This window comes from Lissotriton helveticus, chromosome 5_1, assembly GCF_964261635.1.
Source record: "Lissotriton helveticus chromosome 5_1, aLisHel1.1, whole genome shotgun sequence".
Lineage (NCBI taxonomy): Eukaryota > Metazoa > Chordata > Amphibia > Caudata > Salamandridae > Lissotriton > Lissotriton helveticus.
The window spans coordinates 1934902741-1934922503 of NC_136065.1; the positions used below are offsets into that span (position 1 = coordinate 1934902741).

Consider the following 19763-nt stretch of genomic DNA (forward strand, 5'->3'; position numbering starts at 1 on the left):
GGCTGCGGCAGGGGATGTCTAGGATCCATCTGGCTGCGGCATTCTGTAGGACCTAGAGTTTGCAAAGTAGTTTCTTGTTGATTTCACCCTAGAGAGCGTTGCCGTAGTCCAGTCTGCTACTGATGAGAGTGTGCGTGACAGTTTTTCTGGATTCGGATGGGAGCCATCTGAACATCTTTCAGAGTTTGCGGAGTGTGTTGAAGCAGGCCACGGATACAGAGTCTAGTATGATGCCGAGGTTTTGTGCGTGGTCCGTTGAGGTGGCGTGGTTTCTGAGGGCGGGGGGCCATCAGGAGTCATCCCATGCAGAGGGGGTGGAGCCATGGAGGAGGTCTTCTGTTTTCTCAGAGATGAGTTTCAGGCAGCTCTTCTTCATCCAGGTGGCGATGGCTTTCATCACTTCCTGGAAGTTGTGTCTGGTGTTGTTTGGTTCGTTGGTGATGGAGAGGATATGCTGAGTGTCTTCGGCATAGGAGACGATGTTGAGCCTGTAGTTTTTAAGGATGGTTGTGAGGGGGCCATGTAGATGTAGAAAAGAGTGGGGCTGAGAGAGGATCCCTGGGGCGCTCAACAGTTGGTCTCTGTTGGTTCCGAGAGGTAGGGCAGGAGTCTGACTCGCTGAGTTCTACCAGTGAGAAATGAGCATATCCAGTTGAGGCCCTTTCCACGAATGCTGGCGTCATGGAGCCTGGTGGCTAGAATTGAGGTGGGAGACAGTGTCGAAGGCAGCTGAGAGGTCCAGGAGGATTAGGGCTGCCTTTTAGCCCAGGTCGAGGTGGGAGCAGATGTCGTCGGTGGCGGCGTGTAGGGCGGTCTTGGTGCTGTGCTTGCTGCGGAATCCAGATTGGGATATGTCCAGGACATTGTTAGCTTCAATGAAGTTTGCTAGCTGGGTGTTGACGGCTTTTTCGATGACCTTGCCTGCGATTAGAAGCAGGGAGATAGGCCTTTAGTGTTTAAGGTCTGTAGGGTCTGCTGAGGGTTTCTTCAGAAGGGGGTTGACTTTGGAGTGCTTCTAGTCTCGAGAGAAAAGTTGATCATCTGGCGTAGGTCAGGTGTGATGGCCGTGGCGGCTCTGAGGAAGATGTGGGGTGGGCAGGGGTCTGACGGTGCTCCGGAGTGGATGCTCTTCATGGTCTTTAAGGTGTCTTGTGTTTTGAGTGGAGTCCAACTGAGCAGGGGCTGTTGGGTGGCATTGCTGGAGGGGGTGTTATGTGGCTGTTAGGGTCATTCTCGACATTGCTAAGTTAGCATGAGCTCTGCAGCCATGATGCTGCTTTTGCGCATGTTACTACATGACTTTATTTTGCAAGACTCTGTGCCTTTCACATGAGAACTTTCTGCTATCTACGTTCTCTGCCCCTTGTTATTCTGTTCGGGTCAGCCCCTAGCACCTAGACAAAACATTCTAAACACAGCTGCACTTCTGGAAACTCGTGCCTTGATATTGTGGGGATGCATGTTGTTCACACACACTTGGAGAGAGGCCTTTCCTTGGAGAAGAGCTATACTGTTCCTATGTTGTATACCTTCCATCTAGGCTCTAAGGTATGAGGTCTGCTGACAAAGCCCAGAGATCTTCCCTTATATAATAAACCTCAGCTTACGAAGGAGAGGGTGGTTAGGCCTTATACTCCCTTTTCCACTGTCTGTATATGATGACACCCCCCTTTATATTCTATGGTATTGTAACAATGCTAACTGTTTTAGGTTTATGCATTTTGCTGCTGGTAGTGGCTGGTATACTGCATTAGAGAGCACGATAGTTGCAATAAACATTTCGTACTATACAGTGACTGACAATCCTTATTGTGGACAAGCATGAGTGAGTGAGTGAAAGGGTATGTCTTGCTATCGCGATTCCTGAGAGTGTCGGAGTGTTGTGTTCTGGGTTGTCTAATCATTTATAACTTTGTGATAATGTAGGAGAACGAATGAGACACTAAAGCAAGTCGGTTTTGGAATTTTGAGTACTACGGTGGTAGGAAGGTACAACCCCTTTACACAGAGGTACTGTTTTCCTGCACATAGTTCTCTGTATGTGCAGAATCCCCGCAACAGGGGGAGCTGGAGCAGTGTGGAGGTCTTGGTTATTGAAGCAGTCATAGATTATCTTAATCTTGAGGTGAAAAAAGGTGCCGAGTCTGTTGCAGAGGTCTTGGGAGGTTGGGACGTCTGTTGTTTTGCTACCGGGTTTGGCAAATTCCTTGATGATGGAGAAAAGGTATTTGGTATTATTAGTGATGGTAAGAATTCTGTCTTGGAGGGTTTTCTTTTTCTGTGGATTTGATGAGTTGGTGGTGTGCTGTGGTGGCTGCTCTGTAGGCGGCACGTGTTTCAGAGGTTTTGTTGTTTATCCATGTCTTTTCTAGTCGTCGGCAAGAGAGTTTGGATTCTTGGAGTGCAGGGGTGAACCAGCTTGCTTTCTTGATGTGTCAACCTGTGGCTTTCTCGAGGGGGGCGAGTGTGTCGGCGCAGTTTGTGATCCAGTGTTGTAGATTGCCTGCTGCAGTGTTAGCGTCTGGCATAGTCGGTTGGTAGGGATCTGGAGGGTGGAGCTGAGCTGGTCTTCAGTGACTTTGCTCCAGCTCCTACAGGGGAGGCGGCGGGCGTGCTTGTGTACGGTGTTTTTTTAAAAGGAGAAGTGGATGCAGTGGTGGTCTGTCCAGAGGAGTTCTGTGGTGTGTCTGTAGGAGACGCTGTTTCCTTCTGCAAAGACGAGAACGAATGTATGTCCTGCTGTGTATGTTGGGGTTATGACTCGTTGCTTCAGTCTTAGTCTTATGTTGGCGAGGTTCTCTAGGAGGGAGGTGGTGTTAGGTTTGTCGTGGTTCTCCAGGTGGAAGTTTAGGTCTCCGAGTAGGATGTAGTCTGAGAAGGCGAGGGTTTGGGGTGCAAAGAGGTCAGTGATCGTGTTGGTGAAAGGAGCACGGGCCGGGAGGCATGTAGATGAGGGTTCCGCAGAGAGTCGTTTGAGGTTTGGTCTGGATCTGGAAGTGGAGGTGCTCTATGAGGGTCGTAGTGCCGTCCGGGACGGTGGTTGTCATGCGGTGGGTGCTTTTGTGTACTATGGCGATGCCTCCTCCTGGGTAGATGGGGCGGTACTTCCGCAGGATTTTGTATCCGTTGAGAATGGCGGTGGCGATGTTGGGTGCGGTGTTGGCGTCAGTCCAGGTTTCTGTGAGGAAGGCGACGTTGGTCGTGTAGGTGGTGAGTAGGTCTCAGATTTCTATTGCGTCTTGAATATAGAGCGCACGTTGAGGATGAAGTTGAGTGGTTTGTGAGCAGTGAAGTCCAGAAGGCTGGGGGCTGCTGCTGAGGTACGGAGGTGGGTGAAAGTGCAGTGGCAATGTAGACAGGAGAGCAGGGTGTGGGTGTTGCTCGGTGTTGAAAGTTGGCAGTTGTTGCTTTGTCCGGGGTTGAGAGCATGGAGTGGGTGATGCAACCTTGGTCAGGTTTGGTTGCCATGCTGGGCCTGTTCCGCACCACAGCTGCACTCACTGCCATTCTGACTTAGTGCGGCGGCCACTAGCCCTCTTTATATGACTTCACAAGAGCCTGCACCCCGCCTGATAACCTACTTGCGTTATGGTAACTGGACTGTTTGAAACGGCTTAGGGTCTGGGTCGGAAGGATTAGTTACTTACCTGTAATCCTAGTTCTCTTCCAGGGGTATACTCATTAAAGTCATAAACACTGAATAATCTCCGCCCATGAGCGGGAACCCGGATCACATAATAAAATATATATATGTGTGTAAATATATAACAATAGTACATAGTACTAAACAAATTATACACATATATATGTATAAACCAATAATATGCAGCCCAACATAATCCATAGGCTAATAAAGCCATCATTACATATTTTCTGCAGTATGAAAATAAACTATATAAACAATGCAATAAACAGGCATGAGCCTAAAAAGCATTCCATAATCAGCAAAAAACCTTTTATTTTCATCAAACAATTTGTAATAAAAGGCAATTAGCCTAAGAAGGCTGCATACATAAAAACTATCCCTGTACAGAAAATCAGACTGACACCTCGCCTTTAAGGCCTCAGAGAATCTGAGCACTTTGCCTTTAAAGCCTCCAGGGGAACTCTGTTCCCATCATGCACCACAGGTGACAGTTAGGTCAGTTCTTTTGTACGGTACAGTAAACTTAGCAGGTATCTGCATCCAGAAATACAATATTATTATATTCAAAAAACCATAAAGCTACTGCTCGCCCGGGGAGGCGGGAGGGTGCTTATGACTTTAATGAGTATACCCCTGGAAGAGAACCAGGATTACAGGTAAGTAACTAATCCTTCTCTTCCAGGGGATACTCATTAATAGTCATAAGCACTGAATAGAGTACCAAGCTCATACCCACAAAACGCGGGCGAACAGAAAAAATAATAACAACAGCTGTAACACACAGATCTCAGCTAGAATTAGCAAAGGAATTTCTGAGAGATGCTTGCCCAACTTGTGCATCTGACTGTGTGTCTGAGTCAAGGCAATAATGGCAAGTAAAAGTATGCACTGAACGCCGAGTAGCTGCCTTACAAATTTCTGCCATATAAACATTTCTAAGGAGAGCTATGGTAGAAGCTTTCCCTCTTGTAGAATGCGTCTGTAGAATCCTGACAAAGACCTATTTGACAACTGATAAGCTAGAAGAATACAAGAAACAATCCATCTAGCAATGGACCTCTTAGATGCTGCAGAGCCTGTATTAATAGGACCATAGTTAATGAACTGATTGTCTCAAAGTCTTTGTTCTGTCCAAGTAAAACTTAAGGACCCTCTTCAGATCTAAGGAGTGAAGAGCCCTTTCAGCAGGACCGGTAGGATTTGGGAAAAAGGTAGGTAAGGTTATGGCCTGATTAATATGAAAATCTGACACTACCTTGGGCAGAAAAGCAGAATGTGTCCTGAGTACCACTCTATTAGAATGAAACACAGTAAACGGTTCTTTGCAACACAGAGCCTGAATCTTGCATACTCTACGAGCAGAATTAATAGCTACCAGGAACGCTACCTTCCAAGTTAAGTGTTGCAAGGAAGTCTTATGTATAGGTTAAAAAGGAGCACTCATTAACTTAGTTAACACCACATTAAGCTCCCACGGTGGAGAAGGAGACCTGACTGGCGGATAAAACTTTCTCAAACCTTCCGGAAAATCCTTTACTACAGGCATCCTAATAAAGGAGGTCTGAGTAGGTGATTTTCTGTAGGCTGTGATCGCAGCAAGGTGGACTTTAATAGAATTAAATTGAAGACCAGATCTTGCTAAATGTAAGAGATAAGGCAAAATCACCTGTTCCTGACCATGGATATGATCAAAACCATTACTCTCACACTACAGATAAAATAGTTTCCACTTAAATCCATAGGATTTCCTTGTAGAAGGCCGTTTCGCCTCCTTAAGGATGTGCATACAGTCAGGATTCACCTGCAAGTGTCTATACTGGATGACTTCAGGAGCCATTCTGCCAGGCGCAGGGAGGACAGATTGGGGTGGAACACTCTCCCCTTCTGCTTGAACAGACGATCCGGGCGACACGGCAATCTCCTGTGAGGTACTTCCGACAACTGAAGGAGATCTCGAAACTACCATTGGCGTGGCCACTTGGGGGCAATCAGAATCATCCTGGAGTCGGTTCTGTACATCCTGTTGATTACTGTTGGTATCAACGGGGTCGGTGGAAAAGCGTACAGTAAGTTCTGCAAACCAGTCTATCAAAAGGGCATTCCCTTGAGACCCGTTCTGGGGAAACCTGGACGCGAAGACGGGGCATTTTGCGTTTTCCGCGTCTGCGAACAGATCGTGGAGAAGTGTGGCTCAGGGGTTAGAGGCAGCAGACCCGGAAGCTGAGATCGGTCCTGGACCAGGGTTCAATTCCCCGCCTCGGCGGGTCTTGGGCTAAAAATTCCACGGACTCGATAATTCTCGCCCTGGTGCCTCCTCGACTCACGGGTTCACACTCTGCGACTCTGGGCAATAGCTTGCTTAATCTCCACAACGGCCCCTCGCGGCGGGATGCCTGACTTTCACCTTGTGGATACCCTGCTATCTCACAGGGGAATACCAGGAAGGGTTCCCTAAGCAAGCGCCGGGAAACCCACTGCGGGTAGCTGTGCGCTATATAAGCTCAACTACATTTACATTTACATTTACATCGATATCTGGTGTTCCCCATGCCTGGAAAATACTGTTTGTGACTTCCTCGTTGAGAACCAAATCGTGAGCCTCGACGAAGTCTCTGCTTAGGAAATCCGCCTGCGAGTTGAGGGTTCCCGGCAGATGCACAGCTGTTATCGACAAGTCTCTCGCTAGTAACCAATTTCAGATTGTCTGGGCTTCTATGGACAGAGTCCTGGACCGGGTAACCCCCTGCTTGTTTAAATAATACATTGTTGTTGTATTGTCTGTTTGCACCAGGAGGGACCGAGACTGGAATGATGGAAACGGGGACTTGAGGGCTAGATGAACAGCCCGTAGCTCCAGCAGGTTGATGTGATAGCCCTTCTTGGAGTCAGACCATAGCCCTTGTACTTGCAGAGGGCCCATAAAAGCACCCCAACCCTGGAGTGAAGCGTCTGTGATCAGAGTCTGAACAGGAGGGTCTTGATGAAACGGAACACCTCTCATCAAGTGTGATCTCTTCATCCACCACCTGATGGAGTCCTTGGCGGACTGATGAAGAAGAATTCGATCCTCCCAGCATCCCGTCCTCTGACTCCACTGATCCTCTAGACACTGTTGCAGAGGACGCATGTGCAATCTTGCGTTTCGAACTATGAAGATGCACGATGCCATGGATCCCAGAAGAGAAGATACTTGACGAACTGTTGGATAAGTGGATTGAGGAAGCAGTTGACACTTTGACCTGATTGATAACCACCTCTCCTCCGAAGGACACACGTTTTCTCTTTCTGTGTCCAGAAGAGCTCCCAGGTAGTGGATCCGCTGAGTCGGGTTCATAATCGATTTCTTGAAATTGACCTGGAGACCCAACTTGTGCATGAGATGAAGACATATGGACAGATGATCTTCCAACAGAGATGGGGACGAACTTTTTAGGAGCCAGTCGTCCAAGTAAGGATAAATGAAGATTCTCTGTTTCGGAAGGAAGGCAGCAACCACCGGCCTACACTTCGAAAACGTTTGGGGAGCTGACTTTAGCCCGAATGGAAGTACTGCATACTGGTAGTGATGACAGACACTTGAAACCTGAGAAAACTGCAATGCCTTTTGGAGATTGGAACATGAAAATATGCATCCTTCAGGTCGATGGAACACATCCAGTCCCCCTGATGTAACTGAGGGAATATTTGATGGAGCGCTAACATTCGAAACTTCTCCTTTCGAATGAATCTGTTCAACAGTCTCAGATCCAGTATGGGACTGAATTCTGCTTTGGGACCTTTCTTTTTCACCAGGAAAAAACGGGAGTACAGACCTTGGTTTCGCTGTGGACAAGGAACTTTCTCTAAGGCGTTCTTGCACAGAAGGATGTTTGCTTCTTTTTGCAAAAGCTTTAGATTCTGATGAAACATTGCCTCCGGACTGATAATGGGAGGAGGTTTCTTGAATTTTAGGAGGTAGCCATTTTGGATAATGATGATGACCCACCTGTCCTTTGTTAATCTTTTCCACTCGTCCAAGTATGACGCAATGCTTCCTCCTACCGGAGTGGACCACGGCTGCGGAGGAAGTTTCTTCTCATTGCTTCTGAGGCTGTTTTGCAGCAGAGGACTGTTGTCTGTTTCCTCCCCTGCCTCGGCCAGGTTTGCGCTCCTGAAACTGAGACCTCTGTTGGTTCTGGCCTTGATTTTGCGAAGACCAGTTCGACGATTGCCCACGTTGCTGAAACGACCTCTTGTCGTAAGGACGAAAATTACGACGGCGGAAGTCTTTCTTCTTCTCCAGGCCCACTGCCTTCAGAGTGTCCAGCTCCGACTTCATCTTGGCCATCTCATCATCCGCATGAGATCCAAATAATGTCGACCTGTTGAAGGGTAGATTAACTATTTTTCCTTGGGCATCCGGCTGAAGACCCGTGAGACGCAGCCAAGCCGATCTTCTGGAGCATATGCCGCGGGCATAACCGTGCGCTGCAAGATCAGCCGAATCCGCAGCCACACTTATACTTTGATTTGCCACCAATCCACCTTCTTCAAAAATCTCCAGGAAATCTTTCTGATATCCTTTGGAAGTTTTTCCGCAAACCTCGCCATAGAGTCCCATAACAGGCGATCATAGCGACCCAGCAAAGCCGCAGCACTGGCCACTCTCATGACAGAACCAGCTGTGTTACACATCCTTCGGCCCAAGGAATCCATATTTTTACTGTCTTTCTCCGGTGGAGCAGATGAGACAGACGTAGCCGAATGGACCTTCCTGGCTGCCGCCACTATGAGAGAATATGGTGGCGGATCTGTGCGCAGGAAAAGGGGGTCTTGATCAGGTGCCTTATATTTTTTCGCAATTCTTGAGGGCCCTGATCCCACTGTCACTGGCGTCAAGAATGTCTTCATTGCCGGTTCCAACAAACCAGGCACCAGTGGAAGAAGAGGCCTAGCAGAGGACTTATGATGTGAAGTCTCAAATATGACAGAAGACTTCACCTGAGGCACTGTCATAGTAATGTTGAATTTGGTAGCCCCACCGCACAATACTTCATTGGAGGTTCCTAAATCGCCCACAGGCGAAACCCTAGAGGGTGGCGTTGATGAGATCGTGGGCGAATAGTCTCTGTAAGAAGACCTTGTTGTAGAGGAAGAAGCAGGAGATCTATGCCTTCTCTCAGGGGTAGTAGATCGATGCCTACTGCACTCCCTAGAGCGTGAACGCCTTCGCACTGGAGATCTGGATCTCCTTGGAGACCCACCAGCCGCTGGTCTCGAAGCCTCCATAGCAAGTGGTCTTTGACTAGGCCTTGGCTGCATTTTCCGATGACAGATGCTCTCTAGCCATCTTGGAGACATACGTGCAGGTGGTGTTTTACGCACCGGAGAGCCATCCAGGGAAACCTGCACAATTTGTATTCCCATTGAAGAGGACAAGCAGATGAGGAAGAACTCCGAATTGAATGTGGAGACCCAGAAGCTGGAGTCTGCACCTCTCTGGGAACCAACTGTCTTTCTCCTGGCGCTGACTTTCTTGACATCGAGTCAGAATGCGCCACCACTGAAGAATCTTGGTGTGGAGAGGCTCCGACCACTGGAGATCTGTTCACCGATGCCCTTGACTGCATGCCGTGTGAAGCAGACCTTGGAGGGTCATCCAGCACCCTCGACGCTGATTCAGACCTCGACAAAGACCTATGAGAGGTCCGAGAGGCTGATCTAGAATGCCTCGACGCCGACCGTGAGACAGGTGGCGGAGACCTCGACGTCACATTTTCCCGACGCCGACTGAACTTTCTCAAGCCTCGAGCCCGAGGCATGCCTCGACGTCAAACCATGTCTCGACGGCGATCTGGATCGTCTTCTCTTTTCAGGTCTCGACGTCGTACCTTCATCTCTCGATGTCAATCTGAACTTTTCTCTAGACGTCGATCTCACTCTTCCTCTCGACGTCGACCGCACTCTCTCTCTCTCTCAATGTCGAACGCCTTGCTCTCGACGTCGTCCTCACAGCAACCAACACCAAATGTCTCGACGTCGATACACTTCTCGGCGGCGACCTCGATCTCCACTTCGACGCCGACTTATGTCTCACGGGCGATGTCTTCGACGTCGATGCAGTTTCTCTGGTCTCGCCGTCGGCGGTGATCTTGATTTCGACGTTGCACTTACTTTCTTCGACGTCGACGCTTCCTGATGTTGTTTTTTCTTGCTTTTACCTTCAGGAGAAGCAGATCTTCGACGTTTTGACTGAGAAGGGGACCTTCCAGATGACAATACACTCTTTGCCCCCTTTTCACAACGTCCTTCTCTCTCCATAAGCCCCAAAAGCCGAACCTTTTCTCTTTCCTTCAAAGTTCTGCTGGAAAGCTTGAGGCAATGGTAACATTTTTCCACATCATGTGTGGAAGGCAGACAAACGACACAAACAGAATGAGGATGTTTTGGACATCTTCTTCCCACAGGAAGGACATTTATAGAATAAAGGTGGCATAACTGACTAAACATTTTTTAAAGATTTAGTCAGAAAAGGTAGAAAAACACCACCATTAACCAATACTGTCAAACAAGAAAGGAAAAAAACAAATTCTGACTGAAAACAGTCAAATTCAGCTGAGCTCAAGTTCCAGCTTCCTCACAGAACAAGCCGGAAAAAATAACTTACCTAACTGTCACCTGTGGTGCATGATGGGAACAGAGTTCCCCTGGAGGCCCTAAAGGCAAAGTGCTCAGATTCTCTGAGGCCTTAAAGGCGAGGTGTCAGTCTGATTTTCTGTACAGGGATCGTTTTTCTGTATGCAGCCTTCTTAGGCTAATTGCCTTTTATTACAAATTCTTTGATGAAAATAAAAGGTTTTTTGCTGATTATGCTTTTTAGGCTCATGCCTGTTTATTGCATTGTTTATATAGTTTATTTTCATACTGCAGAAAATATGTAATGATGGCTTTATTAGCCTATGGGTTATGTTGGGCTGCATATTATTGGTTTATACATATATATGTATATAATTTGTTTAGTACTATGTACTATTGTTCTATATTTACACATATATATATATATATATTTTATTATGTGTTCCGGGTTCCCGCTCATGGGCGGAGATTATTCAGTGCTTATGACTATTAATGAGTATCCCCTGGAAGAGAACAGGGCTGCATCACCGCGTTGCCACGGGCTGTGATATACACCCCAGGGAGATTAGTTGCCTTGTGCTAAGACACCAGCTCTACCATGGCTGGCTGGAGCCTATGGTGGGGGCAAGAACTATGACCCAGAAGGGAGCTACTGTCTACCTAGAGTAAACTCTCCATTAGTCTCCCTGACCAACCCGCCAAACCGGATCCGGTGCCTCATTGCTGCACCTTTCCATCACTTGATGCCTAGGCCTTCCCTTCCCTGAGTACCCTAGGAGGCATACCAGTTTATGCCCTTACTCCATTGTCAACTTATGGGTTAGCCTCGTGGTGACTGGATGGGGCTGTGGCGCGCACCCCATGCCCAGCCCCACCCGAAACACTGGGTGCCCCAGCACAAACCACCATTCAACACGTGCTCCTTGCAGCGTTGGACCTTGCATAAGACGTGGCCTGCCTTTTCTCCTCTAGCGCCTAGGGGATGGTGCCAAGCACCTGGGATATTTCTAGCCCGTAAGGTGGTGGAGGCGGCCATACAACCGCCATCACCTATCTGACGTCCAGGCAATTACAAAGTGTAACCTAGCAGCAACTGTAACAAAACAATACTGGGCTGCTTGTGCTGCGACACCCCAAAGTGTTTATAAATGTCAGCAAGCAGGTCCACGTGTATGCACTAACCTCTCTTATATTGCAGCTTGCACTGGCTCGGCCCTTAAGAGTGCACCGGTAGTCTATATAGTTTTGTACACTGTTGTTATATGTACGATTATCACTTTAGTTGGTATCTCTGCACCCTGCAAGATGAGGCACTGCAATTTTAGCTTTCGCATCAATCGCCCCCCTGCGCTCCCTTTAGCCAGCCAGTAAGGCCGGTAACTGCCGCTGATAGTTTTGCAGTTTGGGTAAATACATGTTGTTCCTCCGCTCTGATGTTATCTGTTCTGTTTTTCATTCTTCCCCCAGTTATGGCTGATTGCCTGCGAATCCTTGGCCCCCCTCATCCACCTACATTAGTATACACTGGAGGGATCCCTCCCCCTTGCAGACTAGCCATATACAGGGTTTCAGCACGCTTCCCACATGACCCACACTAACATCATCACCTGGAACCGTTATGCAGAATATTACAAGCTTAAATGCAGATCCACACGCATTGCGCTATTGCAGGAGCACACGTGACACTGGTTGAAGCCCGCAGACTTCAGCGGCGGTGGCGAGGAAAAGTGTTTGCTACTGACGACTACTCTTATGCCAGAGGGGTGCTGGTCTGGGTGAAGCCAGGTACCCCTTTTGTAGTAGATGAAGTTATTGTAGATAGTGATGGTCGGTTTGTTTTAATACATGGTCGCCTAGATGACCGCCTCTTCCTGTTGGGGGCAATATATGCCCCAAACACAGAACAGGCCTTGTTACTGCACACATTATCTAGCAAATTATCCTGTTGGAGCAGGATCCCGTGGCTCCTAGGAGGGGACTTCGACTGTTGTTGATATAGCCCTGAAAAGCTCTTTCCCTCCTCTGCCACGCACACTGGCCACGTCCAATGCCCAGGCTCTAAGCGACTGGCTCCTGCACTCGCAACTTGTAGACATATGGTATGCCTTCAAACCTGACACACAGGTCTACTCCTTTTACTCCTTGCCACCGACTGAATCGCGGCGAACGTCCCAAATATCCAACAAACGGACTACTTAGGACGCACATATTTCAGATCACAACCCTCAATTCCAACAACTAGCATAGGGAGACAGCATACCAGACCCACGTCTGATGTTGAGCGGGTCTGCTGAGGGCTTCTTGAGCAGGGGTCTGACTTCAACCTTTTCAAGTCATTGGGAAAGATGCCGGTCTTTAAGGTTGTGTTGATGGTGTGTCATAGTTCAGAAGCGATGGCGGCTCTGTGGAAAATGTGCGGGATCTATGGGGGCCCCAGAGGATGCCTTTCATGGTTGGGGTGGTGTCTTCGGCGCTGACTGAGGGCCAGGAGGAGATGGTGGGCTGAATGGCGTTGCTAGAGCAAGAAGTGGTTTCGGAGTTGGGTGTCAGGTCATTGAAGTTGTCGTAGAGTGCCTTGATTTTCAGATGGAAGTAGGATCCGAGCTTCTCACAGAGGTCCTGGGAAGGGGTGATGTCTGTGGTTTCGCTGGGGGGCTTGGTGAATTCCTGGATGACGTTGAAGAGTTGCTTGGAGTGCCGACGTTGGTGAAGGTCTTGTTTTGGCTGAAGGTTCTTTTGGTGGATCTGATGAGTTGGTGGTATTCCATCATGACGTTTTTGTAGGTGGTTCGATCTTCTGGCGTTTTGCTGTTTCTCCAGTTCTTCTCAAGACATCTGCAGGTTTGTCTGGATTCTTGGAGGTCAGCGGTGAACAAGGTGACTTTCCTGGGGCGTTGTCTGTCAGGGTTGCGTAGAGGTGCAAGCTTGTCTGCTCAGCTGGAGATCCATCTGTGGAGTCCATTGGCTGCGAGGTTGGCGTCGGTTGACGTGGTGGGGCTTTGCGGTTGAGGGTCGTGTTGAGTTGTTCCTCAGTGACTTTGCTCCAGTTCCTTCGCGGGCGTGGTGCAAGTTTGGGCGGCGTGGGTTTGTCAACGTGGAAGTGTACACAGTGGTGGTTTGTCCATGTCTGTCCATGTGGGTTGCGTGGTTTGGTTGAAGTGGATGTTGTTACATCCTGTGAAGATGGGGTCGAGAGTGTGTCCTGCCTTGTGGGTGGGTGTGGTGACGAGCTGTTTCAGTCTTATGTTGGTGAGGTTGTCCATGAGGGTGGCGGGGTTCTGGTCGCTGGGGTTGTCGAGGTGGAAGTTCAGATCTCCGATGAGTATGTAGTCCATGGAGGTGATGGCGTGGGATGTGATGAGGTCGGCGATGGTGGTGGCGAACGAAGCTCGGGGTCCGTAGGCGAGGGTGCCGTGGAGTGTGGTTTTGGGGCTGGTCTGGTTCTGGAAGTGAAGGTGTTCGGTGGTGGGGAAGGAGTCCTTTGTGGTGGAGGTGGAGAGTCGGAGGGAGCTCTTGTGTATGATGGCGAGTCCTCCTCCTGGGCGTTTGGGGCGGTCCTCCCACTGGATCTTGTATCAGTCGGGGGTATGGTTTGGCGAGGACCTCAGATTCCTAACACAAGTTAATAAACTGGCGAGAGTGTGCTTCAGCACACTGAAACTCCTTAAGAAATTTCTGCCGTTATTGCCTAAAGTGGCTAAATAAAATGGTGACTGCGCTCTCATTCTTTCTCGGCTAGACTATGTGAATTCTCTCTATATGGCCTTCCCCGCTATCAGCTGAAAAAGCTACAGATCATTCAGAATGCGGCTGCTAGAATGCTACTGGGTATTCCGGATAGTTCCAGCATTAAGCATTCTCTTCGTGATTTGCACTGGCTTCCAGTTGACCAGCGCATTCTGTTTAAGGCATTGACCATTTCCCATGGTGGCCTCTATAAATCAGGATCTCTATACCTCAAGAGGCGCTTCCAGTTCTATGTGCCATCTAGACATCTCAGGTCCCGGGGACAATATCTTGTTGTTATCCCACGTCACCGCCTCGTCAGAATGTGAGGTAGCTCCCTCTCTGTAAGGGCAGCCATGGCCTGGAACAGCCTGCCTTTTGAGCTCAGGAACAACCACAATCTTAGGCTGTTCAAAAAGAAGTTGAAATCCTTGCTTTTTGTTTAGTCTTTCAGCCGCGTCTCTCACTTCCGCTCTCCTCTGTACAGGTTTTTGCGCCGGGACACTTCCAAGTAGCCGCGCGCATTACAAATGCTAGTTAAAATAACATAGCATAACAACAGGGCTCTGCGACTGATGTGTACATTAAGAATTGGTAGATAAAGGGATAATCCAGTCTTAAAGAGAGGATCATCAGCCATAAGTTTCAGTGCTTAGTCCAGGTGGCAAATGATACATGTTCAGACTGTCAGATTACTGAAAAAGCTTTGGTAGATGTATTGTAAGCCCTTTGAAGCTAAAAGATGAGTTACCTTAGGGTGTCCATAGAACGTAGCAATGCAGTAGTATAATTTGAGATTTACTTCTGCTTCAGCTATACATGTTTGATTTATTTGAGCAGTAATGGAAGGATAGATTTTAGCTTCCTGTTGGGATGGATGAATGGCAGCCCAGTTGGGTCTGTAGCTTAGGGCAAAGATGATGTTTTTCGTCTTCAAATTGTTAAGCTGCAGACAAGTAGAATATTTCCACTCCTGAATATTTCCTAAGAGACTGTAAATATCTGGCAGATATGGGTTTAGAAGAGAATGTAAGATATACTTGGGTACCACCAGAATACAACTGAAGAGACAACTGAAATCTAAGGAAAAGGTCAAACAAGGTACGAAGGTATATATATTAAAGATGGCAGGCAATACGATTGACATCTACAGGGTCAATAGAGCTGTATTTATAAGGATCCAGTTTAACCTACTGGGGACAACCCTACAAGAGACAAAGAGACCAACTGGTTGAATTCTCAGCTTCTCACACAGAGTCCAACTCAAATTGGAATTGTCAGTTCCAGGCAAAAGAAGGTTGGGCTAAAATTCTGGCTCAATCCCTCAGAAACACTTACCTCTTCTCTGGCAAATCCAGATAATCTCCAAACATGTTTTAAGAATTAATTCTGCCCTAAATATGCACAATGGGCTGCAACTAGTGTCAAATGTACAACTTGATATCATCAATCCTTAAACATCTACTACCCTAAGAAGTAAGCTATTCATGCAGTTTTGATAAATACCCCATTACCATGATAAAACTACTGCTTTCTTTTCTTTAGGCAATGAGAAAAACTTCAATTTTAGCCTGTAGTGGTCTACTCTGAGGAGATGCGGGGCAGGCTGTCTCATTCTTTTAATCTCTTATTAATGTCACTGTACTTACACATTTATTCACATAGCACCCATCCTTGATATCTTGTACTGCCTCAACATGTTCTAGAGGTCAGATTGTAAAAAAAAAATATATATATATATATATATGCGCGTCCTCGTACTGCAGCAGTACTTCGCACTCCACACAGACAATAATGTTTAGTACTCCGTCTGTCTCGTCAACATGGTTTTTTTATTGATATTAAACCATAAGCCAAAAATTACAAAAACCCTACGCGTTTCAGCGGATAACCGCCTTACTCACGGGTAAAGCATTGTAGTGTGGCCATTGATTATAATAAGTGCACGTGATTACACACAACAACAAAAAACATAAAGGGTGGACTAACCAAGTTTCTCTTAGGAGTCAGCCATCTTAGAACAGGTTGGGGTGAATTGCAATTCTTACGCGTAAATGTTATATATTGTAAGAAATAATAATAACAGTGCAACTATCTGGCAAATTGCTAACTTGAATGATTATGTAATAATATTCCATTCATAAATACAATATTCAAACAATTTTCGCAATAGTTCATTGCAGCAAAAAGGAGAGAAGCGAATGCCTATGTTGTACAATGCAATTGGTTATTTTCAACATCAGTGGGGAAAGGTTTATTTAACACTGTCTGTAAATTTGTTAGACATTATTTCAATCACCCCTTATACATGCAATAAATCACATTGACCATCGCGTCAACACCAGCAAATTCGTTTCCATCTGTATGCACTAGGCCATACGTTAGTAGATGGCTCTCGATATGTGCCTATAAGACTAAATCAAAAACTGTGGATTAAAACAATCAATGATTTGCTATTAGCAGTTTGGGCATATTGCGAGTTCAAAAAACCAATTCCCAAGTGGGTTGGTTCCAGAATGAGTCTGCGGGGGTAGGACCTCTAGTTCTTAAACTTATACACTGTAGTAATGTACATATCTCAATCCTAATTCTGTGGGCTAAAGCGGTGCAACTGCACTGGTCACATGGTCTATTCGGTTGGAAACAGGGACTAGACTTATACTACCAATGTCCAATATCTGGTTGACCATAATTAGTAGGTCCATTGTAAGTAAGAAAAACTCATCGTAAAATACAAATCAAATTATATTTCTAGAATTGGTACAAAAATAAATAGATACATATCTGGCCCAAGTGGGTTACTTGACGAGAGTTTTTATATTTCTATGTTCCAACCACATTTTCGCGAAAAGTCCACATACATGTCTTTCAAAGTTCTTATTTTCATAAGGTAGGTTCCTTTACCCCTTATTCATGTTTTATATTTCACAGGGTTTGTGTGATCCCAATCTGCAAAGAGAATGCCCAAGGCTCATTAATAATCGTGAAAGAGTTCACCACCAACCATAAGACTAGATGCGACTTTTGTTCTTCATTCATTAAAAACAAGTGCAAATGAGTGAAAGTTAAAAAAAACTTTTCGGGATAGTCAGACTCAGTATTATACATATTATCCCAAACCAGGACCAAACAGATAAAAACAGCCAAGGATCTGTCAGTAAGAGTTCTCAACCAGAGGCAATATATATATATATATATATGCTCTTGTGCCCAAAGTTTTTCTTAGGAGACTGCTGCTAGTGATGTCAAATGAAAGGGTGCCTAATCTTGATTCCATCTCGTGCATTCTTTTTCCACCACCCTACAATCCCTGTCTCTTTATCTCACTCAATAGGTTCTTTTCCATCCCCGATTTCCCTTAGCCACTGTTTTCCTACTTTTCTTTGTACTTCTTTTTTCTTTTTCTACATTACTCTCTCTTGCTCTGGGTTAAAGTTTGATAATCAAAAAAAAGTACCACTCCCATAAATGAGTGTGGGTGCTAGAAGTGGGCGAGCCAACAAATTAAAAGGGAGAGCCGAGACAGAGGTCTGGCTTGGATCTTAAAGCCTGTACACGAACCGAGCCCTAAAAATATGCTCATGTAAATCATACAACTAATGACGTGAAATAGGATAGCCTCTTCAAAGTGAAAAAAAAGTATTTCTTAAACATATCTTTCTTTAACATGGAAGATTTGACATTAATAGGGAACATTATAGCACTACATTGAGAAGTACTTTTAAAAAGTGCTAATTTTTTTCAACTAGTAGTCTAAAATCACACATTCGAAAGTGCTTTCATAAGGAATAATGAAGAAAATAGTTTTGTTGAAATTAAATAGTTATCTAAGATCACACAATTTAAGCAGGGAAGCTTCAATTCATCCAGATTTTGTGGTTTTACTCTGTACAAAGCAGCCACTAAATGGGTATCTATTTGGCACTCCTTATGTTAAGGCTTTATGTTTACCTCCTCTGCTTTCTTCAAAATACAGCACAAACTCAACCCAATTTTTTAAATTATTTTATTGGAGCGCTTTACATGAGCACCAGTTACATTACACAAGGTCACATGCATTGTTCATAGACATAGGGAGATTAAGTGACTTGCCCAGAACCATATAATGCTGAGCCGAGGTCGAAACTCGAACCTGGTTCCTGAGTTCCAGAGCTGGCAGCTCTGACCATAACGCCACATCCCGGGTAGAGGAATGGTGTCAGGCAGAAATCACATGAAAGCTTGGCTCGTTATGGGCTCCAGCGGCCACATGCATCAAACGATTTTGGAGTCACAAACGGCGCGAATCGGAAAATTCGGCCATTTGCGATTCCAAAATCTCTTTTTGGTATGCATGAAACAATTTTGAAAAAAACGCAATGTTTTGCATTTCCTAAAAATGCGATTGCATTTAAGGAATCGCATTTGTGCGATTCCTTAAATGCAATGCATGAATGATTTAAAAAATGTGAATTTGCTAATAGGAGGAGCAAATTAACACGAGGTTGACCCTCGTGTTAATTTGCGAAATCTTTCAAGAAAGCATTTTTGAAAGTGTCATGTTACACACACACATGTCCTTTGGACATGTGTGTGTTAAACTTGCACTTAAAAAAAAATTTCAAGGGTGCAGGGGGGGGGGTCCTTTGGACCCCCCTCAGCACCCTTGAAATGCATCAACAAATTGCGATTCGCAAAATAAAAAAATTGCAAAAAGGCATTGATTCCTATGGCCCATAGGAATCAATGTAATGCCATTCCTTAATTGCGATTCGCAATTAAGGAATCGCAAATACAGAAAATTAAGAAATCTTAAAAACTTTTAAGATTTCTTGATGCATAGGATTTTGCAATTCCTAAATTGCGATTCCTTAATTTTCGCAATTTAGGAATTGCAAAATCCTACAATGATGCATGTGGCCGTAAGTTCCAAACACACTTCGAGCTAAACTAGAGACAGTTTTCAGGCTTGAGCCTAGCTCGAGAATAGAGTGGCTCGCCCACCTCTAGTAGGTGCCCACCACCAGCAACCATAGGCACGAGTTAAGCACTGCCTCTTAGTATGTTCTCGCATACATTTCAATACTGCTACTGGACATGTAACAGTCAAAGTTACTTTTAATGGTCAAGATACTGTTATTTTGACAGTGTTCACTTTGATATTAAGTTAAGTAGATGTTATAAAAGTTGTACACTGTGGTACTGTCTGAGGTCATTGAGGTGGTGTACAAGGACATATGTACTGCTTTCCAACATCTGAATGGTCAAAACTCTATCATAGTAAGGCGTTCCTTAAAGAAACACTTACTTTCAACTGTACTTTATAATCGTCTTTTTCCGCAAATTGCCATAATAATACTTTGGTGGAAATTACGTGACATTTCACATTTACAAAAAGTCAAGTAGAAAATAATGAAACAACCGCCTATATTTTTACATTTATATAGGCTTGTGCTGTTTTTATTCTAAGGGGAACACACACACTTTCAAATGCGGAGTAGGTACTCAGATCGACTTATATTCTGAACTGTAGCACTCCTGATTAAAAAAAATATTGAAACACATACAGAGGTGTTTCAATGCACTTCAATTATAACCTGCGGCACCCCGATATCTCAGTACAGAAGCAACAAACCATTACTTTATTAAAACAGCCCACACTTAGAACTAACCATGCACCGTTATATGTTCCACCGCGCACCTGCTATTTCACTACGGCAATCGACACACATTTCTGACAATGCTCCCGTACATATATATATACGCACCCTACCGGGTTATTCCAATAAATGGATAA

General features: G+C 45.8%; 1 long non-coding RNA gene across 43 annotated transcripts in view; it reads right to left on the reverse strand.

Annotated features, from left to right (window-relative positions):
- The window catches only part of LOC144756055 (uncharacterized), a 1542626-nt gene that overhangs the window by 772315 nt on the left and 750548 nt on the right, over positions 1 to 19763 (reverse strand). For 15 of the 43 annotated variants that reach the window (XR_013595029.1, XR_013595028.1, XR_013595032.1 and 12 more), the window contains one exon: positions 16849 to 16936. The exons of 21 other annotated variants lie outside the window; for them this stretch is intronic. This is a non-coding gene — a long non-coding RNA (uncharacterized LOC144756055). The remainder of the gene's footprint in view (positions 1 to 16848; positions 16937 to 19763) is intronic. 7 more of the 43 variants (XR_013595040.1, XR_013595043.1, XR_013595042.1 and 4 more) reach the window with 1 other exon arrangement.